This window comes from Salmo salar, chromosome ssa07 (assembly GCF_905237065.1).
Source record: "Salmo salar chromosome ssa07, Ssal_v3.1, whole genome shotgun sequence".
Lineage (NCBI taxonomy): Eukaryota > Metazoa > Chordata > Actinopteri > Salmoniformes > Salmonidae > Salmo > Salmo salar.
Window position 1 is genome coordinate 61,668,532 of NC_059448.1, and position 12,500 is coordinate 61,681,031.

At 43.5% G+C, this 12,500-nt stretch overlaps 1 protein-coding gene across 1 annotated transcript in view; it reads right to left on the reverse strand.

Annotated features, from left to right (window-relative positions):
- LOC106609815 (thyrotropin-releasing hormone-degrading ectoenzyme) overlaps window positions 1-12,500 on the reverse strand; it is a 436,096-nt gene that overhangs the window by 123,308 nt on the left and 300,288 nt on the right.

Consider the following 12,500-nt stretch of genomic DNA (forward strand, 5'->3'; position numbering starts at 1 on the left):
ATTATTCCCCCTACACCCAGACAAATGCACATCTAATCCCTTTCAATAGAATATCAATTTGATTTATGCAAATGATGCCCAACTGGTTAGGAGAGATTTGTCCTTATGTGGCACCTCATGTTAGTTATAACAGTAAAATAAAATGAAATAAAACAAAAGAAATATTACAGAATTGTCAAAACTCAAATACCAAAAAAATAAAAAAATGTACGGCTTACTCAAATTGTCTTCCCCAGTGAATGAGAAGTTTAGGAATGCTGAGTATCTTCAGAGTATGTGTAGAGTGAGACATGTTCCCTGTCTATAGCCCAACGTCTGTGAGCGCGCCAAGCCAAGGCTGCTTCTGAACTACTGAGTTCTAACTTCTAATGAGTTCCCAGTAGTCACAATGTACAGCCATGTTCCTGTGCCACATACCTCAACTGGAACAATGTCAGTCTATATCATCACGTATTCACTGTAAGATTCCTCTAACAACACAGGCTTATAATCTTATCACACTGTCTATTCGGCTACTTCGCTATTTTGGATAGCTTATCGTTAGCAGGGAAATAGCAGGGAAAAGCAGGGGAATACCAGGGAAAAGCAGGGGAATAGCAGGGAAATAGCAGGGAAAACCAGGGAAAAGCAGGGAAAAGCAGGGAAAACCAGGGAAAAGCAGGGAAAAGCAGGGAAAAGCAGGGAAAAAGCAGGGAAAAGCAGGGAAAACCAGGGAAAAGCAGGGGAATAGCAGGGAAAAGCAGGGAAAAAGCAGGGAAAAGCAGGGAAAACCAGGGAAAAGCAGGGAAAAGCAGGGAAAAGCAGGGAAAAAGCAGGGAAATAGCAGGGAAAACCAGGGAAAAGCAGGGAAAAGCAGGGAAAAGCAGGGAAAAAGCAGGGAAAAGCAGGGAAAACCAGGGAAAAGCAGGGGAATAGCAGGGAAAAGCAGGAAAATAGCAGGGAAAAGCAGGGAAAAGCAGGGAAATAGCAGGGAAAAGCAGGGAAAAGCAGGGAAAGCAGGGAAAAAGCAGGGAAAACCAGGGAAAACCAGGGAAAAGCAGGGAAATAGCAGGGAAAAGCAGGGAAAAGCAGGGAAATAGCAGGGAAAAGCAGGGAAATAGCAGGGAAAAGCAGGGAAATAGCAGGGAAAAGCAGGGAAAAGCAGGGAAATAGCAGGGAAAAGCAGGGAAAAGCAGGGAAATAGCAGGGAAAACCAGGGAAAACCAGGGAAAACCAGGGAAATAGCAGGGAAAACCAGGGAAATAGCAGGGAAATAGCAGGGAAATAGCAGGGGAAAGCAGGGAAATCAGGGAAATAGCAGGGAAATAGCAGGGGAAAGCAGGGAAATAGCAGGGAAAAGCGGGGAAAAGCAGGGAAAAGCAGGGAAAAGCAGGGAAATAGCAGGGGAAAGCAGGGGAAAGCAGGGAAATAGCAGGGAAATAGCAGGGAAAAGCAGGGAAATAGCAGGGGAAAGCAGGAAATAGACCTAACTACTCAAAGGCAGGGTGGTCAGCACATTATGTACTTTAACTTCACTAGGGTAGGGGGCAGGATTCGGAATTTTGGATGAAAAGTGTTCCCAAATTAAACTGCCTGCTACGCATGGCCCAGAAGCTAGGATATGCATATAATTGTGGTATTTGTGGATAGAAAACACTCTGAAGTTTCCAAAACTGTTAAAATAATGTCTGTGAGTATAACAGAACTGATATGACAGGCGAAAACCTGAGGAAAATCCATCCAGGAAGTACTATTATTTTGAAAGGCTGTTTTTCCATTGAAAGCCTATCCACCATACAAAGACTTAGGACCTAGTTCACGAGCTATATGGCTTCTTCTACATGTGGCCAGTCTTTAGGCATTGTTTCAGGCTTTTACTCTGAAAAATGAGGGAGATACAGCACTCTCAATGAGTGGACAGTGAACATTTCCAGACATGAGTCCAGCGTGTGATCGGGAGCGCACCTTTCTTGTTTCTCCTTTTCTATTCACAAAGCTTTTGTCCGTTTGAAATATTAATGATTATTTATGACAAAAACATCCTCAGGATTGATTTTAAACATCGTTTGACATGTTTCTACGAACTGCTATTGTACTTTTTTCTCTTTTCGTCTGGATATTGTCTCTCAGAGGTCTCCTGATTATAGAACTATGTCTCTCTATAGACCTGGGTCTCTCAGAGGTCTCCTGATTATAGAACTATGTCTCTCAGAGGTCTCCTGATTATAGAACTATGTCTCTCTATAGACCTGGGCCTCTCAGAGGTCTCCTGATTATAGAACTATGTCTCTCTATAGACCTGGGTCTCTCAGAGGTCTCCTGATTATAGAACTATGTCTCTCTATAGTCCTGGGTCTCTCAGAGGTCTCCTGATTATAGAACTATGTCTCTCTATAGACCTGGGTCTCTCAGAGGTCTCCTGATTATAGAACTATGTCTCTCTATAGTCCTGGGTCTCTCAGAGGTCTCCTGATTATAGAACTATGTCTCTCTATAGACCTGGGTCTCTCAGAGGTCTCCTGATTATAGAACTATGTCTCTCTATAGACCTGGGTCTCTCAGAGGTCTCCTGATTATAGAACTATGTCTCTCTATAGACCTGGGTCTCTCAGAGGTCTCCTGATTATAGAACTATGTCTCTCTATAGTCCTGGGTCTCTCAGAGGTCTCCTGATTATAGAACTATGTCTCTCTATAGACCTGGGTCTCTCAGAGGTCTCCTGATTATAGAACTATGTCTCTCTATAGTCCTGGGTCTCTCAGAGGTCTCCTGATTATAGAACTATGTCTCTCTATAGACCTGGGTCTCTCAGAGGTCTCCTGATTATAGAACTATGTCTCTCTATAGACCTGGGTCTCTCAGAGGTCTCCTGATTATAGAACTATGTCTCTCTATAGACCTGGGTCTCTCAGAGGTCTCCTGATTATAGAACTATGTCTCTCTATAGACCTGGGTCTCTCAGAGGTCTCCTGATTATAGAACTATGTCTCTCTATAGTCCTGGGTCTCTCAGAGGTCTCCTGATTATAGAACTATGTCTCTCTATAGACCTGGGTCTCTCAGAGGTCTCCTGATTATAGAACTATGTCTCTCTATAGACCTGGGTCTCTCAGAGGTCTCCTGATTATAGAACTATGTCTCTCTATAGACCTGGGTCTCTCAGAGGTCTCCTGATTATAGAACTATGTCTCTCTATAGTCCTGGGTCTCTATAGAACTGAGGACCTTGTTTCTCCTGGTAATAGCGATCATGGATGGAGTGAAACGGAGTTTGAGGAAGTTGAAAAGAATGAGGAAGAGGTAGTGTCTAAAGAGATGGGAAAGGAAACAGATCTTGCAGGCTACTACTGTACACAGCAGCATCACTGTATATAACTACTGTACACAGCAGCATCACTGTATATAACTACTGTACACAGCAGCATCACTGTATATAACTACTGTACATAACAGCACCACTGTATGATACTACTGTACACAACAGCATCACTGTATGATACTACTGTACACAACAGCACCACTGTATTCTACTACTGTACTTGTACTGTCTATAGTATATTGGACCTTGTTTTGGTGTGAGTTGTGTGAATACCTTGTCTATACTGTGTATAGTATATTGGACCTTGTATTGATGTGAGTTGTGTGAATACCTTGTCTATACTGTCTATAGTATATTGGACCTTGTTTTGGTGTGAGTTGTGTGAATACCTTGTCTATACTGTCTATAGTATATTGGACCTTGTATTGATGTGAGTTGTGTGAATACCTTGTCTATACTGTCTATAGCATATTGGACCTTGTCTTAAAGTGAGTTGTGTGAATACCTTGTCTATACTGTCTATAGTATATTGGACCTTGTATTGATGTGAGTTGTGTGAATACCTTGTCTATACTGTCCATAGTATATATATTTATCTTGCTCCTTTGCACCCCAGTATCTCTACTTGCACATTCATCTTCTGCACATTCTACCATTCCAGTGTTTACTTGCTATATTGTAATTACTTCACCACCATGGCCTATTTATTGCCTTACCTCTCTTATCCTACCTCATCTGCACCTGCTGTATATAGATATTTGTACTGTATTATTGATTGTATGTTTGTTTATTCCAGGTGTAACCCTGTGTTGTTGTATGTGTTGAACTGCTTTGCTTTATCTTGACCAGGTCGCAGTTGTAAATGAGAACTTGTTCTCAACTAGCCTACCTGGTTAAATAAAGGTGAAATAAAAAATAAATATTGGACCTTGTATTAAAGTGAGTTGTGTGAATACCTTGTCTATACTGTCTATAGTATATTGGACCTTGTATTAAAGTGAGTTGTGTGAATACCTTGTCTATACTGTCTATAGTATATTGGACCTTGTATTAAAGTGAGTTGTGTGAATACCTTGTCTATACTGTCTATAGTATATTGGACCTTGTATTAAAGTGAGTTGTGTGAATACCTTGTCTATACTGTCTATAGTATATTGGACCTTGTTTTGGTGTGAGTTGTGTGAATACCTTGTCTATACTGTCTATAGTATATTGGACCTTGTATTAAAGTGAGTTGTGTGAATACCTTGTCTATACTGTCTATAGTATATTGGACCTTGTATTAAAGTGAGTTGTGTGAATACCTTGTCTATACTGTCTATAGTATATTGGACAATGTATTAAAGTGAGTTGTGTGAATACCTTGTCTATACTGTCTATAGTATATTGTGTGCAGTGATCTGTGTTGTGTTGTAAAATATTAATTATGTTTTGTTGTCTTTTACCAATTGACCGTCAGTATTCAGATCCATTGATCAGCCTGTTAATGCACAACACTATCGCGTGGCATACTGTAATGTGAGTCCTTTACAGCAGATAGATGGTGCTGGTTCAAACAGCCGTTATTACAGGGATTTGACTAAATTGGTAAGGCAATGTCTGGCTGTGAAGATGAATCATCGGGGTGTAATTACAACAGGCCCATGACATCTTCTGCCTCCTTGAATCCCATGTAGAATCCTGCCAGCGAGGGATATTAGTGGTGAACGGCAAAAACAACTCCTTCCCTCGTTCCCTCGTGTCAGTCTGACTGATAATAACACACACAGCCAAGGTATTGGGTCTTACTGGCTGACTGTTAATAACACACACAGCCAAGGTATTGGGTCTATCTGGCTGACTGATAATAACACACACAGCCAAGGTATTGGATCTGACTGGATGACTGATAATAACACACACAGCCAAGGTATTGGGTCTGACTGGCTGACTGATAATAACATACACAGCCAAGGTATTGGATCTGACTGGCTGACTGATAATAACACACACAGCCAAGGTATTGGATCTGACTGGCTGACTGATAATAACACACACAGCCAAGGTATTGGGTTTGACTGGATGACTGATAATAACACACACAGCCAAGGTATTGGATCTGACTGGCTGACTGATAATAACACACACAGCCAAGGTATTGGGTCTGACTGGCTGACTGATAATAACATACACAGCCAAGGTATTGGGTCTGACTGGCTGACTGATAATAACACACACAGCCAAGGTATTGGATCTGACTGGCTGACTGATAATAACACACACAGCCAAGGTATTGGATCGGACTGGCTGACTGATAATAACACACACAGCCAAGGTATTGGGTCTGACTGGCTGACTGATAATAACATACACAGCCAAGGTATTGGATCTGACTGGCTGACTGATAATAACACACACAGCCAAGGTATTGGATCTGACTGGCTGACTGATAATAACACACACAGCCAAGGTATTGGATCTGTCTGGCTGACTGATAATAGGTCACAACTTGCAGACTTGTTTACGCTGCTGTGCGTTTTGTTGCCGATCTTACTTTGCTACCTGACGGTTTTTTACTTTTTCATTACCGTATATTTTTACTTTTTCCCTCACTCAACTTTTTTCATTAAAATTTTTTCGCCCCGGAGGTTTTATCTGGACATGGTTCGTCAGGACTTCAAACAGCCGAAGCTAAGTAACATTAAAACCTCTTGAGGATACCCTAGGATAGGGGGCGCCACAGCGCATTTTGAAAAAAATTTGTTCCCATTTTCAACGGCCTACTAATCAAACTCAGAAGCTAGGACATGCATATACTTATTATATATGGATAGAAAACACCCTAAAGTTTCTAAAACTGTTTGAATGGTGTCTGTGAGTATAACAGAACTCATATGGCAGTCAAAACCCCGAGACCGATTGAAACAGGAAGTGGAATTCTGAATTGTGGACTCGACTTCATCACTTTGCCTATTAATCACACCGTGAGCAATGTCTACCCCCACCTTTGGAAACGTTTTAAAACACTCTGCAATCGTCCCCGTCGAATCTTATTGGCTCTCTTGGTGTTACAGGCCCTGAAGATTAATGTTTTACAACGTTTGACATGTTTGAACGAACCTAGAGGAGAAAAAAAGATTTTCCGAAACTACTGTCCCGCGCACGTCGGAGCATTGGGAGACAGCCCTAGGACACGCTACCAACAGCAGGCTAATGGAACATGAATGATGGACTTTTTCGACCGAAAATACATCTGTTGTGGACCTGGGAATCCTGGAAGTGCTTTCTGATGAAGACAACTAAAGGTAGGCGATTATTGACAATATTATACAAGATCAGATGTGACTTGCGATTGTTCCAAGATGGCGCGGAGCTAGTTTTCCAGGCTCATTTTCTGAGTATCGCATCTCCTTTTATCGCAAAGTGTGATTACCCAGTAAAGTTAATTTAAAATCTGGTATGACAGGTGTTCTCAAGAGATATTGATCTATAAATGTTAGATTGACAATATAAATTTAAAAAATTGTTTTCGAATAGTAATAAAGGGAATTATGCACTGTTGCCCGGGACGCATTTGAGGGGAAAATAGTTAGTCAACGTCAGACGCCGATGTAAAATGCTGTTTTTATATATAAATATGACCTTTATTGAACAAAAGAATGCATGCTGTGTGTAACATGATGTCCTAGGTGTGTCATCTGATGAAGTTTGTAAAAGGTTAGTGCTGCATTTAGCTGTCTTCTGGGTTTATGTGACATTATATGCTAGCTTGAAAAATGGGTGTCTGATTATTTCTGGCTTGGTACTCTGCTGACATTATCTAATGTTTTGCTTTCGCTGTAAAGCCTTTTTGAAATCGGACAACGTGGTTAGATTAAGGAGATGTTTATCTTTCAAAGAGTGTATGTTTCAAAAATTTGAATTTTGACATTTATTTGGTTTCAAATTTGCCGCTCTTGAAATGCACCTGCTGTTGATAGGGTGCACCACGGGTGGCACGCTAGCGTCCCACATAACCCCAAGAGGTTAACATGATGCCTTCTAATTGCAGTCGTTGTACTTATAATATACAGGAGAACGATCGCCTTACGGCAAGGATAGCTGTGCTGCAAGCCCAGCTTCAGACGCAATCGTTAGGCAAGGGTAATTTCAGTGTAGGAAAGGATGAAACAGCGTCTGTGCCACCAGTAAGTACAGATAGTAACGTTAGTATAAACCCCCTCGCACGGTCCCCGCAGCCGGACATCTTTCTCATGGCTTCTGGAGGGAAACGCTGTAGGAATGCTCAACCGGTGTCGCTTATTCAGCCGACAGAAACTTTCAACCGGTTCTCCCCATTAAGCGAGTCGGAGTCGGAGGCCGAGACTTCTCTGGCCTCTACTCCTCCCGTTGTGGGGTCTGAGACGCCGACGGCTCCCACCATTAGCTCTGACAAATTGAAAACCCTAGTCATTGGCGACTCCATTACCCGCAGTATTAGACTTAAAACTAATCATCCAGCGATCATACACTGTTTACCAGGGGGCAGGGCTACCGACGTTAAGGCTAATCTAAAGACGGTGCTGGCTAAAGCTAAAACTGGCGAGTGTAGAGAGTATAGAGATATTGTTATCCACGTCGGCACCAACGATGTTAGGATGAAACAGTCAGAGGTCACCAAGCGCAACATAGCTTCAGCGTGTAAATCAGCTAGAAAGATGTGTCGGCATCGATTAATTGTCTCTGCCCCCCTCCCAGTTAGGGGGAGTGATGAGCTCTACAGCAGAGTCTCACAACTCAATCGCTGGTTGAAAACTGTTTTCTGCCCCTCCCAAAAGATAGAATTTGTAGATAATTGGCCCTCTTTCTGGGACTCACCCACAAACAGGACCAAGCCTGGCCTGTTGAGGAGTGACGGACTCCATCCTAGCTGGAGGGGTGCTCTCATCTTATCTACGAACATAGACAGGGCTCTAACTCCTCTAACTCCACAATGAAATAGGGTGCAGGCCAGGCAGCAGGCTGTTAGCCAGCCTGCCAGCTTAGTGGAGTCTGCCACTAGCACAGTCAGCGTAGTCAGCTCAGCTTTCCCCATTGAGACCGTGTCTGTGCCTCGATCTAGGTTGGGCAAAATTAAAAATGGCGGTGCTCGCTTTAGCAATCTCACTAGTATAAAGACCTCCTCCATTCCTGCCATTATTGAAAGAGATTGTGATACCTCACATCTCAAAATTGGGTTACTTAATGTTAGATCCCTCACTTCCAAGGCAGTTATAGTCAATTAACTAATCACTGATCATAATCTTGATGTGATTGGCCTGACTGAAACATGGCTTAAGCCTGATGAATTTACTGTGTTAAATGAGGCCTCACCCCCTGGTTACACTAGTGACCATACCCCCCGTGCATCCGGCGAAGGCGGAGGTGTTGCTAACATTTACGATAGCAAATTTCAATTTACAAAAAAAAAAAACAATGATGTTTTCATCTTTTGAGCTTCTAGTCATGAAATCTATGCAGCCTACTCACTCACTTTTTATAGCTACTGTTTACAGGCCTCCTGGGCCATATGCAGTGTTCCTCACTGATTTCCCTGAATTCCTATCGGATTTTGTAGTCATAGAAGATAATATTCACATTTTTGGTGACTTTAATGACGTCAGACCGAGGCTCTGCATCTGTCCTCGTGCTCCTAGATCTTAGTGCCGCTTTTGATACCATCGATCACCACATTCTTTTGGAGAGATTGGAAACCCAAATTGGTCTACATGGACAAGTTCTGGCCTGGTTTAGATCTTATCTGTCGGAAAGATATCAGTTTGTCTCTGTGAATGGTTTGTCCTCTGACAAATCAATTGTAAATTTCGGTGTTCCTCAAGGTTCCGTTTTAGGACCACTATTGTTTTCACTATCTATTTTACCTCTTGGGGATGTCATTCGAAAACATAATGTTAAATTTCACTGCTATGCGGACGACACACAGCTGTACATTTCAATGAAACATGGTGAAGCCCCAAAATTGCCCTCGCTAGAAACCTGTGTTTCAGACATAAAGAAGTGGATGGCTGCAAACTTTCTACTTTTAAACTCGGACAAAACAGAGATGCTTGTTCTAGGTCCCAAGAAACAAAGAGATCTTCTGTTGAATCTGACAATTAATCTGGATGGTTGTACAGTCGTCTCAAATAAAACTGTGAAGGACCTCGGCGTTACTCTGGACCCTGATCTCTCTTTTGAAGAACATATCAAGACTGTTTCAAGGACAGCTTTTTTCCATCTACGTAACATTGCAAAAATCAGAAACTTTCTGTCCAAAAATGACGCAGAAAAATTAATCCATGCTTTTGTTACTTCTAGGCTGGACTACTGCAATCCTCTACTTTCCGGCTACCCGGATAAAGCACTAAACAAACTTCAGTTAGTGCTAAATACGGCTGCTAGAATCCTGACTAGAACCAAAAAATTTGATCATATTACTCCAGTGCTAGCCTCCCTACACTGGCTTCCTGTTAAGGCAAGGGCTGATTTCAAGGTTTTACTGCTAACCTACAAAGCATTACATTGGCTTGCTCCTACCTATCTTTCCGATTTGGTCCTGCCGTACATACCTACACGTACGCTACGGTCACAAGACGCAGGCCTCCTAATTGTCCCTAGAATTTCTAAGCAAACGGCTGGAGGTAGGGCAATCTCCTATAGAGCTCCATTTTTATGGAATGGTCTGCCTACCAATGTGAGAGACGCAGACTCAGTCTCAACCTTTAAGTCTTTACTGAAGACTTATCTCTTCAGTAGGTCCTATGATTAAGTATAGTCTGGCCCAGGAGTGTGAAGGTGAACGGAAAGGCTGGAGCAACGAACCGCCCTTGCTGTCTCTGCCTTGCCGGTTCCCCTCTTTCCACTGGGATTCTCTGCCTCTAACCCTTTTACAGGGGCTGAGTCACTGGCTTACTGGTGTTCTTCCATGCCGTCCATGGGAGGGGTGCGTCACTTGAGTGGGTTGAGTCACTGACGTGGTCTTCCTGTCTGGGTTGGCGCCCCCCCTTGGGTTGTGCCATGGCGGAGATCGTTGTGGGCTATACTCGGCCTTGTCTTAGGACGGTAAGTTGGTGGTTGGAGACATCCCTCTAGTGGTGTGGGGGCTGTGCTTTGGCAAAGTGGGTGGGGTTATATCCTGCCTGTTTGGCCCTGTCCGGGGGTATCATCGGATGGGGCCACAGTGTCTTCTGATCCCTCCTGTCTCAGCCTCCAGTATTTATGCTGCAGTAGTTTATGTGTCGGGGGGCTAGTTTCAGTTTGTTACATCTCGAGTATTTCTCTTGTCTTATCCGGTGTCCTGTGTGAATTTAAATATGCTCTCTCTAATTCTCTCTTTCTCTCTTTCTGTCTTTCTCTCGGACGACCTGAGCCCCTAGGACCATGCCTCAGGACTACCTGGTATGATGACTCCTTGCTGTCCCCAGTCCACCTGGCCGTGCTGCTGCTCCAGCTTCAACTGTTCTGCCTGCGGCTATGGAACCCTGACCTGTTCACCGGACGTGCTTGTTGCACCCTCGACAACTACTATGATTATTATTATTTGACCATGCTGGTCATTTATGAACATTTTAACATCTTGACCATGTTCTGTTATAATATCCACCCTGCACAGCCAGAAGAGGACTGGCCACCCCTCATAGCCTGGTTCCTCTCTAGGTTTCTTCCTAGGTTTTTGGCCTTTCTAGGGAGTTTTTCCTAGGGAGTTTTTCCTAGCCACCGTGCTTCTTTCACATGCTTTGCTTGCTGTTTGGGGTTTTAGGCTGGGTTTCTGTACAGCACTTTGAGATATCAGCTGATGTACGAAGGGCTATATAAATAAATTTGATTTGAATTTGATTTGATAACACACAGCCAAGGTATTGGGTCTGACTGGATGACTGATAATAACACACACAGCCAAGGTATTGGATCTGACTGGCTGACTGATAATAACACACACAGCCAAGGTATTGGGTTTGACTGGATGACTGATAATAACATACACAGCCAAGGTATTGGATCTGACTGGCTGACTGATAATAACATACACAGCCAAGGTATTGGATCTGACTGGCTGACTGATAATAACACACACAGCCAAGGTATTGGGTCTGACTGGCTGACTGATAATAACACACACAGCCAAGGTATTGGGTTTGACTGGATGACTGATAATAACACACACAGCCAAGGTATTGGATCTGACTGGCTGACTGATAATAACACACACAGCCAAGGTATTGGATCTGACTGGCTGACTGATAATAACACACATAGCCAAGGTATTGGATCTGACTGGCTGACTGATAATAACACACACAGCCAAGGTATTGGATCTGACTGGCTGACTGATAATAACATACACAGCCAAGGTATTGGATCTGACTGGCTGACTGATAATGACATGCATCCCTGGACCCCACACCATCACTAATACATTACATCTACCTGGAGCTGTAGGGGTTACATCCCTGGACCCCACACCATCACCAATACATTACATCTACCTGGAGCTGTAGGGGTCACATCCCTGGACCCCACACCATCACCAATACATTACATCTACCTGGAGCTGTAGGGGTTACATCCCTGGACCCCACACCATCACCAATACATTACATCTACCTGGAGCTGTAGGGGTTACATCCCTGGACCCCACACCATCACCAATACATTACATCTACCTGGAGATGTAGGGGTTACATCCCTGGACCCCACACCCTCACAAATACATTACATCTACCTGGAGCTGTAGGGGTTACATCCCTGGACCCCACACCATCACCAATACATTACATCTACCTGGAGCTGTAGGGGTTACATCCCTGGACCCCACACCATCACCAATACATTACATCTACCTGGAGCTGTAGGGGTCACATCCCTGGACCCCACACCATCACCAATACATTACATCTACCTGGAGCTGTAGGGGTTACATCCCTGGACCCCACACCATCACCAATACATTACATCTACCTGGAGCTGTAGGGGTTACATCCCTGGACCCCACACCATCACCAATACATTACATCTACCTGGAGCTGTAGGGGTCACATCCCTGGACCCCACACCATCACCAATACATTACATCTACCTGGAGCTGTAGGGGTTACATCCCTGGACCCCACACCATCACAAATACATTACATCTACCTGGAGCTGTAGGGGTTACATCCCTGGACCCCACACCATCACCAATACATTACATCTACCTGGAGCTGTAGG